A 13,746-nucleotide genomic window follows, 5' to 3' on the forward strand; every position below is an offset into this window, starting at 1 on the left:
TCCCATGGTCGTTACCATCATACTTGCCAATGCCAATCTCCACCGAACATTGGTAGACCAAGGAAGCTCTGCGGATATCTTGTACAAATCCACCTTCGACAAGCTCGGCCTACAAGAAAAAGATCTCAGAGCATATCCTAATAGCCTATTCGGGCTTGGAGACTGATGCCAAGGCATCTTAGGCTAGTTTCACTAGCATTTTTCTGTTAGTTTTAGTTGTTTTATGCATTTTCTTGAGCTTAAAGTAACCAAGAATGGTTAAATGAACAACAAAGCAATGAACCATCCAAAACATTATGATTATGATGCAAATTCATGAGTTTTTAGTTATATTGCTTGAATGCTATGAATGGATGATTTCTCATGAAATTTTGCAAGACTTTGATGCAATAGTTTGGATGATTTCAGGGAAGAAGAGGCTAGGCAAGGAAGCAACAAAATCAATAAAGAAAGCTTGAATATCAAATGGGACGTTTAAGCTCCAGTTTAAGGTTAAACTGGAGCTTAAACGCCAAAATCATGAGAAGAGAGGAAATGCTGTAACTGGCGTTTAACCTCCAGTTTGACCTTAAACTGGAAGTTAAACGCCAGAATGAGAAAGGGAACTAAGAAGCATTCCACGTTTAACCTCCAGTTTAACCTTAAACTAGAGGTTAAACGCCAGAATGATGATTTGAACCAAGGGAGCATTCCACGTTTAACCTCTAGTTTAACCTTAAACTAGAGGTTAAACGTGTTCGACACTTTTCTTTCTCACCAAGAAGCATTCCACGTTTAACCTCCAGTTTAACCTTAAACTGGAGGTTAAACGCCAGAAGCAAGAGAGGCACCAGGAGCATTTCACGTTTAACCTCCAGTTTGACCTCAAACTGGAGGTTAAACGTGTTCGACCATTTCCTCCCTCCAGGGTGTTTTCTTCATTCCACGTTTAACCTCCAGTTTGACCTCAAACTGGAGGTTAAACGTGTTCGATCCAAATTGCCTCCAGGGGTTGCTTTCTTCATTTCCAAGTTTAAACCTCCAGTTTGACCTCAAACTGGAGGTTAAACGTGTTCGACTATGTACACTCCTGGGGTGCTTTCTTCCAATTCCACGTTTAAGTTTTAGTTTGACCTTAAACTGAAACTTAAACTTCAACTTAAACACCACCATTTGAAAAGGTTTCTGGGCCAAATATATTGAAGTTTAAGTTAGCAATTGAGCACAAATACTAACTTAAACGTATTATGGTGTGAAACCCAAGTGAATATCATGGTTTATGAGATTGGGCCTGAAGAATTGATGAGTCTGGAACTTCAAATTGTTGAGTCTTGTGTCATTACTTGTTTATCACTAAGTTTGCTCAATGAATGTTACAGAATTGGATCACAGCCTCATCAGGATTATGGACCATAAGCCTAAAGCAAAAGGAAATCAAGGAAAGGCCTCAAGCCCAATTTTTTACACTAGAGAACTTTGGATATTGTGTAATTGAATTCTGAGCTATGAAGCACTAAACCCCTTCATTGGGTTAGGGAGCTCTATTGTAATTCAATGAATCAATAATAGTTTTATCTTCTTCTTCAATCTTTTCTCTGAATTTGTTAGAAAGCTTCTCGATCTAATTCCATTGGGTAGTTGTCTTGGGAAAGAAACTACCCATAATTGGAATCCTTCGGAACCTTGGGAAAGGAATGGAGGATTCATGCTAGAGAAGCTTTCTCACAGTGAATTGAATTGGGGTTTGGATGGATATTGTGACATGTAATCCTACCAAATTGTGGTTCATGAAACTGTGTGGTATAATCAGTGATCGAGCATCATCTCTTCTTATGAACATTTAAACCAAGGGATTGGGAATTTGTTTGTTTTTAGAGAGAATTGGTGAGCCAAGGAATTGGGATCCAATCATATAAGATTGCCAAGCAAGATTCAATGAATGCATTGGTTGAGGAAGAGATGAAAATGTTTTGATTCGGAGATTTCAATATCTCCTGACCCCAATGAACTCCCCATTTCTGATCTACATTTTCTATTTACTTTCTGCAAATTTCAATTCATGCAATCACCCCCAATTCCCTTTTAATTTCAGCAATTTACTTTCTCGCACCTTAATTCTCGCAATTTAAGTTTATGCAATTTCAATTCCTTGCAATTTAAGTTTCCTGCCACCTTTACTTTATGCAAATTCACATCCAAAAATTGATTCCGCTCAACTAACAAACTTCTAATTCGAATTGCTCATTCAACCAATCCTTGTGGGATTCGACCTCACTCTATTGTGAGTTTTTACTTGACGATAACCGGTGCACTTGCCGGAAGGAATTTTGCCGCTCGTGCAATTTCCTAAATCCTAGCATAACAAGTTTATGCAGCATCAAGTTTATGGCGCCGTTGCCGGGGATTGGTTTTCGATTGACAATTCTCAAATTGGAAGTTAACTAGATTGAGCATTTTTCTTGTTTTGTTAATTTAGTTCTAGTTACTTGTTGAATTTTTAATTTCTGCACTCTGTTACTTGCTTTTTCTTTCTTATGCCTTTCAATTCTAGCAACTAACTCACTAACCCACTAACTATTTGAATTAATTCCTCAACTGCTCTAACCATACTCTTCCATTAACCAAGAGTATTCCACTTGTTGTTGCTTGTGGTGTGTTCTTGTATGATAGGTAGGAGAGGAGAGGCATCAACTCCTCCATATACCGAACCAGAGAGGACCCTTCATAGACGTAGAAGGGAAGCAAGAGGGAAGAGAGTACTGAGAGAGGAAGAATCTGAAGGAGAATCTGAGGACAACTTTGAGGAAGCTCTAGATCTCAACATGGATAGAGAATTTTACAACCATGAGAGGGATGATGGAAACAATGCCATTCCTGGGAGGAGGGTTCTTGGTTCATACATAAACCCAACCTCTGGGAATTATGGAAGCAGCATTCAGAAACCACCCATTCAGGCCAATAATTTTGAACTCAAACCACAGTTAATATCACTGGTGGAGAACCATTGTTCATTTGGTGGGAGTGTTAATGAAGACCCAAACCAACATCTCACAAAATTCCTGAGAATTTGTGACACTGTGAAGTCCAATGGAGTCCAGGAAGATGCCTATAAACTGCTCTTGTTCCCATTTTCACTTAGGGACAAGGTAGCTAAGTGGGTGGAATCATTCCCAAGGGACAACCTAACAACCTGGGATGAGGTGGAGAGCAAGTTTCTGGCACGTTTCTACCCCCCACAAAAGGTCAATAGGCTTCGATCTGAGGTTCAAACTTTTAGACAACAAGATGGTGAGACGCTCTACGAGGCATGGGAGAGGTTCAAAGAATTGACAAGGAAATGTCCACCCAACATGTTCCCTGACTGGGTGCAATTGCATATTTTCTATGATGGACTTTCTTATGAATCAAGGAAGGCTGTAGACCATTCATCAGGAGGTTCATTGAACAGGAAAAAGACTGTGGAAGAAGCCATTGAAGTGATTGAGACCGTGGCTGAGAATGAGTACTATTATGCTTCGGAGAGACACAACACTATGGGAGTCATGGAGCTGAACCATGTTGATACAATTCTAGCCCAAAACAAGGTGTTTGCCAAGCAACTAGCAGAGCTCACCAGGAAATTAGACACAAAGCAAGTGGCTGCAATACACACACAAGATCAAGAGGAAGTAGGCATTGAAGGAGGTGATTGGGAAGAGGCCAATTATGTGAGAAACCAACAAAAGCAATCATATGATCCACACTCTAACACTTACAACCCAGGTTGGAAAAACCACCCAAACTTTGGGTGGGGAAACCAGCAAACCCAACCACAAAACCACAAACCTTACAACCACAACCAACATAACAATTCCACATACCAAAACTCCAACCAAAGATCATACCAAGCCACACAAAACACTTACTCCCAACCACCATATCATGGCCAAAATAATCAACCTGCCCAATCCAATCCGAACCAACAATTTCAAGATCAATTAAACAGGATAGAAGGAATACTAGCAAACATGGTCAGGACATAAATGAGTTGAAAAGCTTTAGGGAAGATGTGAGATCGACCTTAAGGAACCATGGTGAAAAACTCAAGTGGATGGAGTCTCGAGTAGGAGAGCTATCTCAACAGGCCCCCAAGTCAACTGCAGTGTTCCCTAGTGACACTGAAAAGAATCCTAAGGGGGAACAAAAGGGAGTGAGATGGGAAGAATGCAAGGCCATCACCATATTGAAGGAAGTCTCAGAAGAAGAAGGAATCAGACCCTCAGAAAAGGAACCAGAAATCTTGAAGGAAGGTGTGGAAGAAGCTAAGCAGGAAAGTGAAGCTGAGCAAGCCAAGGAACTGCAAGAGGAAGGCATGCTGGAAACATACCAACCAAAAGCACCATTCCCTCAAAGGTTAGGAGGAGGTGAAAAAGGGAAAACATATTCAAGGTTCTTAGAGACATTTAAGTCTCTCCACATCAATATTCCCTTCCTTGAAATCCTCCAACAGATGCCTACACACATCAAGTATTTGAAGGAATTGCTGAGCAAGAAGGGAGTTTTGAAGAGAGGACAAACTGTAATAATGAACAAAGAATGCAGTGCACTCATCAAGAAGGATACGGTCTCTAAGAAAACAGACCCAGGAAGTTTTCATATCCCCTGCATCATAGGGGAAACAAAAATTGACAGAGGATTCTGTGATCTAGGAGCTAGCATAAATGTGATGCCTCTGACTCTTATGAGGAGGCTACAACTGAATGAGGTGAGATCCACTGATGTAATCATACAACTGGCTGACAAAACTCAAAAGCAAGCTGAAGGGGTAGTTGAGAATGTGCTGGTGAAAGTGGGGAATTATTTTTTCCTCACAGACTTTGTCATTTTGGACATGGAGGAAAGCTACCTACACCCTATCATTCTAGGAAGGCCATTTCTAGCCACCGCTAGAGCGCTCATAGATATAGAGCAAGGAGAGCTAATTTTGAGAGTACATGATGAACAGCTCATTTTCCATATTTTTAAACCTGCATCTGAGCCTGAACCAGAACCCGAAAAGCCTAAGGATGATAATAGCAACCTGTGTTTGGAGGAAAGCAATTCAGCAGCTGAAACTCTAAAACAATCCTTTGAAGGCAAACAAGAATTGCAAGAGTTAAAGCCACAAGAATCAATAGAAACAGGTCAAAAGGATCTTCCTAGCATAAGGGTCAATGACGAAATCCTCAAGAGAGAGGGAAGAATTGTAAAGAAATTGCCAAGAGGGTGGAGAAACAAGAAGATTCCCACTGAAGGTTTCTCTCCGGGAGATAAAGTGATACTAAGTCAGTATTTGCCAATCCCACCTGGCCTCAAACCCATTCCTTCTCAGCTCCCTCAAGTGTTCGCAATCAGGAAAGTTCTTTCTATGGAACATTTGGAAATCATGAAGGAATCAAATGGAGATGTTTCCATAGTGAGAGGAGAGGACATCAAGCACTACAATCCACCCTAACAAGGGACAACCGTCAAGCTAGTGACGTTAAAGAAGCGCTTCGTGGGAGGCAACCCATGTTTTAGTATCCTTACTCTTTATTGTTTTGCCCTGCATCTAATAAAGCATGGTTTCTTATGCATGAACTTGAATCCTCAGGACAACTGTTGATAAGGTGCACTAAACATTGCATGTTAAATACAATTGGTCTCTAAGTTTGGTGTGCCTGAAGGCACCCCAAATCTTATTCAAATTGTATTCAATCTTTCACTCAAGGTGCATAACCAAACATTAAGTTTGGTGTTCCTTTTGGAACACGGTTAATGAAAAGCAAGAAGTTCCTTTGGATTTAGAAATTCATGACAAGTTACCATTTACATGTTTTAATACTTTGATTTCAATTACTTTAGGTAGTAAAATTGTTTAGGATCAAAGAGCCAAAGTGACTATGATTTATTAGAATTATGCACATTCATTAAGGACAACCAACATGGATTTCATGACATCAGGAGACATTACCAAACATTAAGTTTGATGTCCATTAATAAATGTGCATACACACAAAGGTCACGGCTATAAGCTCACAAAGACAATCATTGATTTACAATTCAAAAAGAATGAAAAACATGTGCAAAGACTATTCACATGGACCGAAAAATAATAGCACATTTGTTTGTTTGTGCAGGTACAAAAGGAAGGATAAGAATGGAGGAAGAAGACAAGAGGGGAGGCACGGTTCTTGGTCAAAAAGAGGTAAGAAGCAAGAAGAAGCAGGATCCCAAGAATCAAGAAGAACCAAGCAATAAATAAGAGGTGGTCTCGCTCCTTAATAATCAAATGATAGTTGTGAATTGTCTTTATGAGCTTTCTTTCATTATAAGTCATTTAAGTTTTAATGTGAAGTTTTTAGTATGTTTGTTTGTTTACTGCTTTGAATAAAGTAAATGCCTAGATGTTTGGATATAACTTCGCCTTCTTAAACAAATGCTTGCCATGCTTGTTCTGTTTCCAAAAATTAAAAGAAAAGTTTGAACAAAAGTAACTTGGCTCAATTAGTGACAAATCAAGTAGAATTAAGTGGTGGTATGCATGCTTGATTGTTTAGTTAGCTCACTGGAAATTGAGTGTAGAATTATCATTTTTGTATAGAAGTTGAATACTGTCTATGGATCTTGATGAATAAATGTCCTTGGCCATGAAAAAGAAAGAAAAAGAAGAAGAAAAGCCACTGAAAAAGGGCAACCAAAAAGCAAAAGAATTAAGAAAATAAAGCTAGGCACCAATGGTTTGAACTTTTGAGACATATGCCTGTGGTGTTTATGTACTAGGATCTGCTTGGATGAATAGGTTCTATGGAGTGTTTCAACACTTGGTAACTTGGGTTAACTAACTCGGGATTATCAACCAAAAGTCCATTATCAAGAGCAACCTAGCTACAAAACATTTAGTTACACAAAGAGGTGCTGGGCACCAATGTCTCAAAAAGAAATGTGAACTAAAATGCCTGTGGTGGATATGTGTACTGCACTGATAAGAAAAAGAAAATGCCAAAGGCTTATGCAACACATGACACTGAGCAAACAAGGAGCAAAGAGCTCTAAGAAAAAGAAAAAAACAAAGAAAGGAAAAAGTGCCTAGGACATAAGAATAACAAGAGGCCATAGCAGTGTTTGATGGATGCAATGAAAAAGTGATAATCCTACCTGATAAGTATAAAAAAGTGATGCTGCAACTTTCTGCATAAAACCCTTCTGATGAACTTCAAATGCTTGCTAATATAGCCAATGTAATCGCTTTTTGTTTCATACTTTCTTCTCAAATAACTCAGGACTTGCTTAGGGACAAGCAAGTATTAAGTTTGGTGTTGTGATGCCAAGGCATCTTAGGCTAGTTTCACTAGCATTTTTCTGTTAGTTTTAGTTGTTTTATGCATTTTCTTGAGCTTAAAGTAACCAAGAATGGTTAAATGAACAACAAAGCAATGAACCATCCAAAACATTATGATTATGATGCAAATTCATGAGTTTTTAGTTATATTGCTTGAATGCTATGAATGGATGATTTCTCATGAAATTTTGCAAGACTTTGATGCAATTGTTTGGATGATTTCAGGGAAGAAGAGGCTAGGCAAGGAAGCAACAAAATCAATAAAGGAAGCTTGAATATCAAATGGGACGTTTAAGCTCCAGTTTAAGGTTAAACTGGAGCTTAAACGCCAAAATCATGAGAAGAGAGGAAATGCTGTAACTGGCGACCATTTCCTCCCTCCAGGGTGTTTTCTTCATTCCACGTTTAACCTCCAGTTTGACCTCAAACTGGAGGTTAAACGTGTTCGATCCAAATTGCCTCCAGGGGTTGCTTTCTTCATTTCCAAGTTTAACCTCCAGTTTGACCTCAAACTGGAGGTTAAACGTGTTCGACTATGTACACTCCTGGGGTGCTTTCTTCCAATTCCACGTTTAAGTTTTAGTTTGACCTTAAACTGAAACTTAAACTTCAACTTAAACACCACCATTTGAAAAGGTTTCTGGGCCAAATATATTGAAGTTTAAGTTAGCAATTGAGCACAAATACTAACTTAAACGTATTATGGTGTGAAACCCAAGTGAATATCATGGTTTATGAGATTGGGCCTGAAGAATTGATGAGTCTGGAACTTCAAATTGTTTGAGTCTTGTGTCATTACTTGTTTATCACTAAGTTTGCTCAATGAATGTTACAGAATTGGATCACAGCCTCATCAGGATTATGGACCATAAGCCTAAAGCAAAAGGAAATCAAGGAAAGGCCTCAAAGCCCAAGAAACACAACAGAAGCTCAATTTAGAAAGTGTATAAATAGGATAGAATTGAAGTTAGTGAGGATCTTTTGACCTTTTGACATTTTTTACACTAGAGAACTTTGGATATTGTGTAATTGAATTCTGAGCTATGAAGCACTAAACCCCTTTCATTGGGTTAGGGAGCTCTATTGTAATTCAATGAATCAATAATAGTTTTATCTTCTTCTTCAATCTTTTCTCTTGAATTTTGTTAGAAAGCTTCTCGATCTAATTCCATTGGGTAATTGTCTTGGGAAAGAAATTACCCATAATTGGAATCCTTCGGAACCTTGGGAAAGGAATGGAGGATTCATGCTAGAGAAGCTTTCTCACAGTGAATTGAATTGGGGTTTGGATGGATATTGTGACATGTAATCCTACCAAATTGTGGTTCATGAAACTGTGTGGTATAATCAGTGATCGAGCATCATCTCTTCTTATGAACATTTAAACCAAGGGATTGGGAATTTGTTTGTTTTTTAGAGAGAATTGGTGAGCCAAGGAATTGGGATCCAATCATATAAGATTGCCAAGCAAGATTCAATGAATGCATTGGTTGAGGAAGAGATGAAAATGTTTTGATTCGGAGATTTCAATATCTCCTGACCCCAATGAACTCCCCATTTCTGATCTACACTTTCTATTTACTTTCTGCAAATTTCAATTCATGCAATCACCCCCAATTCCCTTTTAATTTCAGCAATTTACTTTCTCGCACCTTAATTCTCGCAATTTAAGTTTATGCAATTTCAATTCCTTGCAATTTAAGTTTCCTGCCACCTTTACTTTATGCAAATTCACATCCAAAAATTGATTCCGCTCAAATAACAAACTTCTAATTCGAATTTCTCATTCAACCAATCCTTGTGGGATTCGACCTCACTCTATTGTGAGTTTTTACTTGACGATAACTGGTGCACTTGCCGGAAGGAATTTTGCCGCTCGTGCAATTTCCTAAATCCTAGCATAACAAGTTTATGCAGCATTAGAGACACCCCAATCTAACCACTTGGGTATATCCCACTGCACACAACCTTCGGAAAAATAACACGGTCTAGAACGCTAAGTACAGACTACATCGTAGTCGATGTGAGCTCCGCGTACAACGCTCTCATAGGTTGGACAACGCTGAATCAGCTCGTCGCAGTGGTCCCCACTCCGCACCTATGCATGAAGTTCCCAATGCCAGAAGGGATCGCCACCATCAAAGGAGACCAAAAGCTCGTACGATGCTGTTACAATGAAAGCCTGAATCTAAAAGGCTACCCAAGAGGAAAGGAGTCTATCACCATTGAACTCGGTGGAGCCCGAGCTCGAGAAGAACTCCGACCACAACTAGGAGGTGAAACAGAGGAAGTCCAGATCGGAGGCACTGAAGATAAAACAACAAATATAGGCGTAAATTTAAAAGGAGACCTAAAGGAGCTACTGATACAGTTCCTAAAGGATAATTCCGACCTCTTTGCATGGAAGGCTGCGGACATACCCGGCATCGATCCCGGACTAATGTGCCATAAATTGGCAGTGTATCCTGGATCTCAGCCAGTACAACAGAAACATAGGAAGCTCGGCCTGGAAAGATCGCAAGCTGTAGAGGAACAGGTACAGGCCTTGTTAGAAGCAGGGTTCATAAGGGAGGTAAAGTACCAATTATGGCTGGCCAATGTCGTACTAGTCAAAAAGTCAAATGGAAAGTGACGGATTTGCACTGATTACATCGACCTCAACAAGGCCTGCCCAAATGATCCCTACCCACTCCCGAATATAGATACACTAGTCGACGCCTCATCGGGATACAAGTACCTTTCTTTTATGGACGCTTATTCGGGGTATAACCAAATTCTAATGTATCAGCCCGACCAAGAAAAAACCTCATTCTTAACCCCAAGGACAAACTACTGCTACATATTCATGCCCTTTGGACTTAAGAATGTAGGGGCTACGTATCAGAGGTTGATGAATAAAGTTTTCGCCAATCACATCGGAAAGCTGATGGAGGTTTATGTTGACGACATGCTGGTAAAGACACAAAGAGAGGAAACATTATTATCCGATCTCACCGAAGTGTTCGACACCATAAGAAAGCATGGGATGAGACTTAATCCCGTAAAGTGCACTTTCGCGGTAGAAGCTGGCAAATTCTTGGGCTTCATGCTCACCCAGAGAGGGATTGAAGCAAACCTAGATAAATGACAGGCCATACTTAGCATGAAAAGCCCGACCTGCCTCAAAGAGGTACAACAGCTAAATGGAGTGGCCCTATCTAGATTCCTAGCTGGGTTGGCCTTGAGATCTCTCCCTTTCTATGCAACACTAAGGAAAGAAAAAAGGTTTGAATGGACCCCAAAATGTGAAAAAGCCTTCCAGGACTTCAAGACATTCCCGGGGCAACCACCCATCCTTACCCGACCCCGGCAAGGAGAAGAACTGACCCTATACCTTGCCGTGGGAAGTCGGGCAATAGCCTCAGCCCTAGTCAGAGACGACAAAAAAGGGCAACAATCCATCTACTTTATCAGTAAAGCTCTACAAGGGGCTGAACTAAACTACCAAAGGATAGAGAAGTTCGCCTACGCCCTTATACTCACTTCGCGATGACTCTGACCATACTTTCAGGCCCACACAATAAGAGTGCGGACCAACCAACCCATAAAAAGTATTCTAGAGAAAATAAACTTAGCTGGAAGAATCCGACAATGGGCAGTCGAGTTATCTGAATTTGACCTTAAGTATGAAGCTCGGAAAGATATCAAGTCCCAATAATTGGCCGACTTTATTGCAGAATACACCGACACCCCCACTACTTGGAACCTCTACGTTGACAGTTCATCAAATAAAGCCGGAAGCGGAGTCGGAGTAATCCTAGAAAATAATCAGGGAACTCAACTCGAGCTCTCCTTAAAATTTGAGTTTCCTGCCTCAAATAATCAAGCCGAGTACGAAGCCCTACTGGCAGGCTTGAAGCTGGCCAGGAAAGTCGGAGCTCAAAAGCTTACCATTTTCAGCGACTCCTAGATAGTTACCTCGCATATAGAAGGGAGCTACCAAGCCAAGGATCATACCATGAAGAAATACCTAGACAAAACCAGGGAGCAGCTAGGAAAATTGATGGGATATGAGGTCTGACATATACCTCGGGTACAAAATGCCCGAGCTGATGTACTTTCAAAACTGGCCAACACCAAACCAGAGGGCAATAATAGAAGCCTCATTCAGAAAACACTACAGAATCCATCAACTTTGGAGGACCAGACCAAGACTAAGACCAAGACTAAGGGTGGATAACTCCCATTATCAACTACCTAATATCTGAAACACTTCCCGCAGACAAGAAGGAAGCAAAAAGGCTCATAAGGGAAGCACAGTACTACACCATAGTAGATGACGTCCTATATAAGAGAGGGATCTCAACACCCCCTCCTCAAATACGCCCCGACCTCCGCTACAAGGGAGGTCTTGGAAGAAGTTCACGGTGGCATGTGCGGCAACCACCTCGGGGCGCGAGCTCTTTCCAAAAAGGTACTCCAAGCTGGTTTCTACTGGTCGACCTTACAAAAGGAAGCAATAGAGTTCGTCAAGACATGCCTCCAATGCCAGAAGCACGCCAACTTCCATATAGCACCACCCGAAGAACTCATCTGTGTCACTTTACCCTGGCCATTCACAAAGTGGGGACTCGACCTCTTCGAACCATTCCCCCAGGGATCAGGACAAGTCAAGTTCCTCATTGTAGGAATAGACTACTTCACAAAATGGATTGAAGCAGAGCCATTAGCCGCTGCCACCGCCTAAAGAAGTCAGAAGTTTCTATACAGAAATATTGTCATAAGGTTTGCGGTCCCATGCTCCATTACCACAGACAATGGTACTCAGTTCACCGACACGAACTTCAGAAACTTGGTAGTTGATCTGAAAATCAAGCAACAGTTCACCTCCGTAGAACACCCACAATCCAACAGACAGGCGGAAGCCACCAATAAAGTCAAATTGGCCGGGTTAAAATAGAGACTACGGGACGCAAAAGGATCTTGGACTGAAGAGCTCCCACAAGTCCTATGGGCATACTGGACAACGCCACACTCCACCACCGGGGAATCACCTTTCCGACTTGCGTACGAGATGGAGGCAATGATCCTCATAGAGGTGGAAGAAAGATCCCCTAGAGTGATCCTCTACAACGAAGATACGAACTCCCAAGCACAAAGGGAAGAGCACGACCTACTTCCAGAAGTCCGAGAAAAAGTTCGGATTATAGAGGAAGCGCTAAAGCGTCGAATGGCTTTAAGGTATAATCGGAAGGTAATCCAACGAAGCTTCGCCACCAACGATCTCATCTTAATCCGAAATGATATTGGAGCAGGTCGGTCAGGAAAAGGGAAGCTAGCAGCCAATTGGAAGGGGCCATACCGAGTTACAGAAGTACTAGGAAAAGGTTACTATAGGGTGGCCGACTTCCAAGGGCAGGAGCTACCGAGGTCATGGCATGCCTGTAACCTAAGGAGGTACTATAGCTAGAAAAAGATCTTAGGCCAAGGTGCACTCTTTTTCCTAAAAGGTTTTTTAACGAGGCGCCAGGCCAAGATCTGAAAGCTGCCCGAACTAGAAGGGTAAGCACCCGCATGTACTCATTCTTATTTATTTTTTTTATCTTATTACTTGAATAAAATTTTAAGATTCCCTAAAAAACATTTCCTACCAAGACGCATTAATTTACACTCATAAACGCAAAATTCATCGCCCAACCAAGAGAGGTTAGCAAGGTGAAGCGATAAAGCTCGAGTTAATGCAAGAAGTTATAAAAAGTAACCCATATAAAGCAACCTCACGAGGTCGGTGTAAAAATGGGATTACTAAAAATAACTTGAGAAGGCTCGACAAAGAATTCAGACCAATGAAAGGATTACTAAAAAGGGAACAAAAACCATACAAAGGCCAAAAAGGTTGAAAAGCTTAGGCTCAAGGTGCTTAGCTAAAGGGTACAAGTCTTAAAAAGAGACACTACTTAAAAAGCGAAAGCACGACCTCAAGATGGAGCTAAGAAGTCGTCCAAATAAACTAGAAAGAAAAGGTTTCACATGAGAACACTACCTAAGAAAAGTTATTTGGAACTCGACTAGAAAGCCCGGACAGCAAATCACAAGGGCGACACAGCCGAAATAGCCCACCAAAAAGCCACATCCTAGGGCATAAAGAAGGATCATGTCACCAAGACTATATAAGGGTTGAAAGAACAACCTCCAAAACACAAATCGAGGCATCATTCAAACAAATCGAATATTAAAACATTAAAGGCTCAGAGGCAGCCTAAACAGTAACCCAAGGATTCAAAGTGTTTTTAAAAATAAAAGTTGCTAGGAAGCAACTAGAAGAGTGTTAGAAAGATCACCTCAAGAAAGGCCAAAAGGGTTGAAAAACCTAGGCCTGAAGTGCTCGGCTAAAAGGTGAGAGCCCTAAAAAGGGACGCCACTTAAAGCCACAGCACGACCTCATGGCA

The sequence above is a fragment of the Arachis stenosperma genome, chromosome 10 (genome assembly GCF_014773155.1).
Source record: "Arachis stenosperma cultivar V10309 chromosome 10, arast.V10309.gnm1.PFL2, whole genome shotgun sequence".
Lineage (NCBI taxonomy): Eukaryota > Viridiplantae > Streptophyta > Magnoliopsida > Fabales > Fabaceae > Arachis > Arachis stenosperma.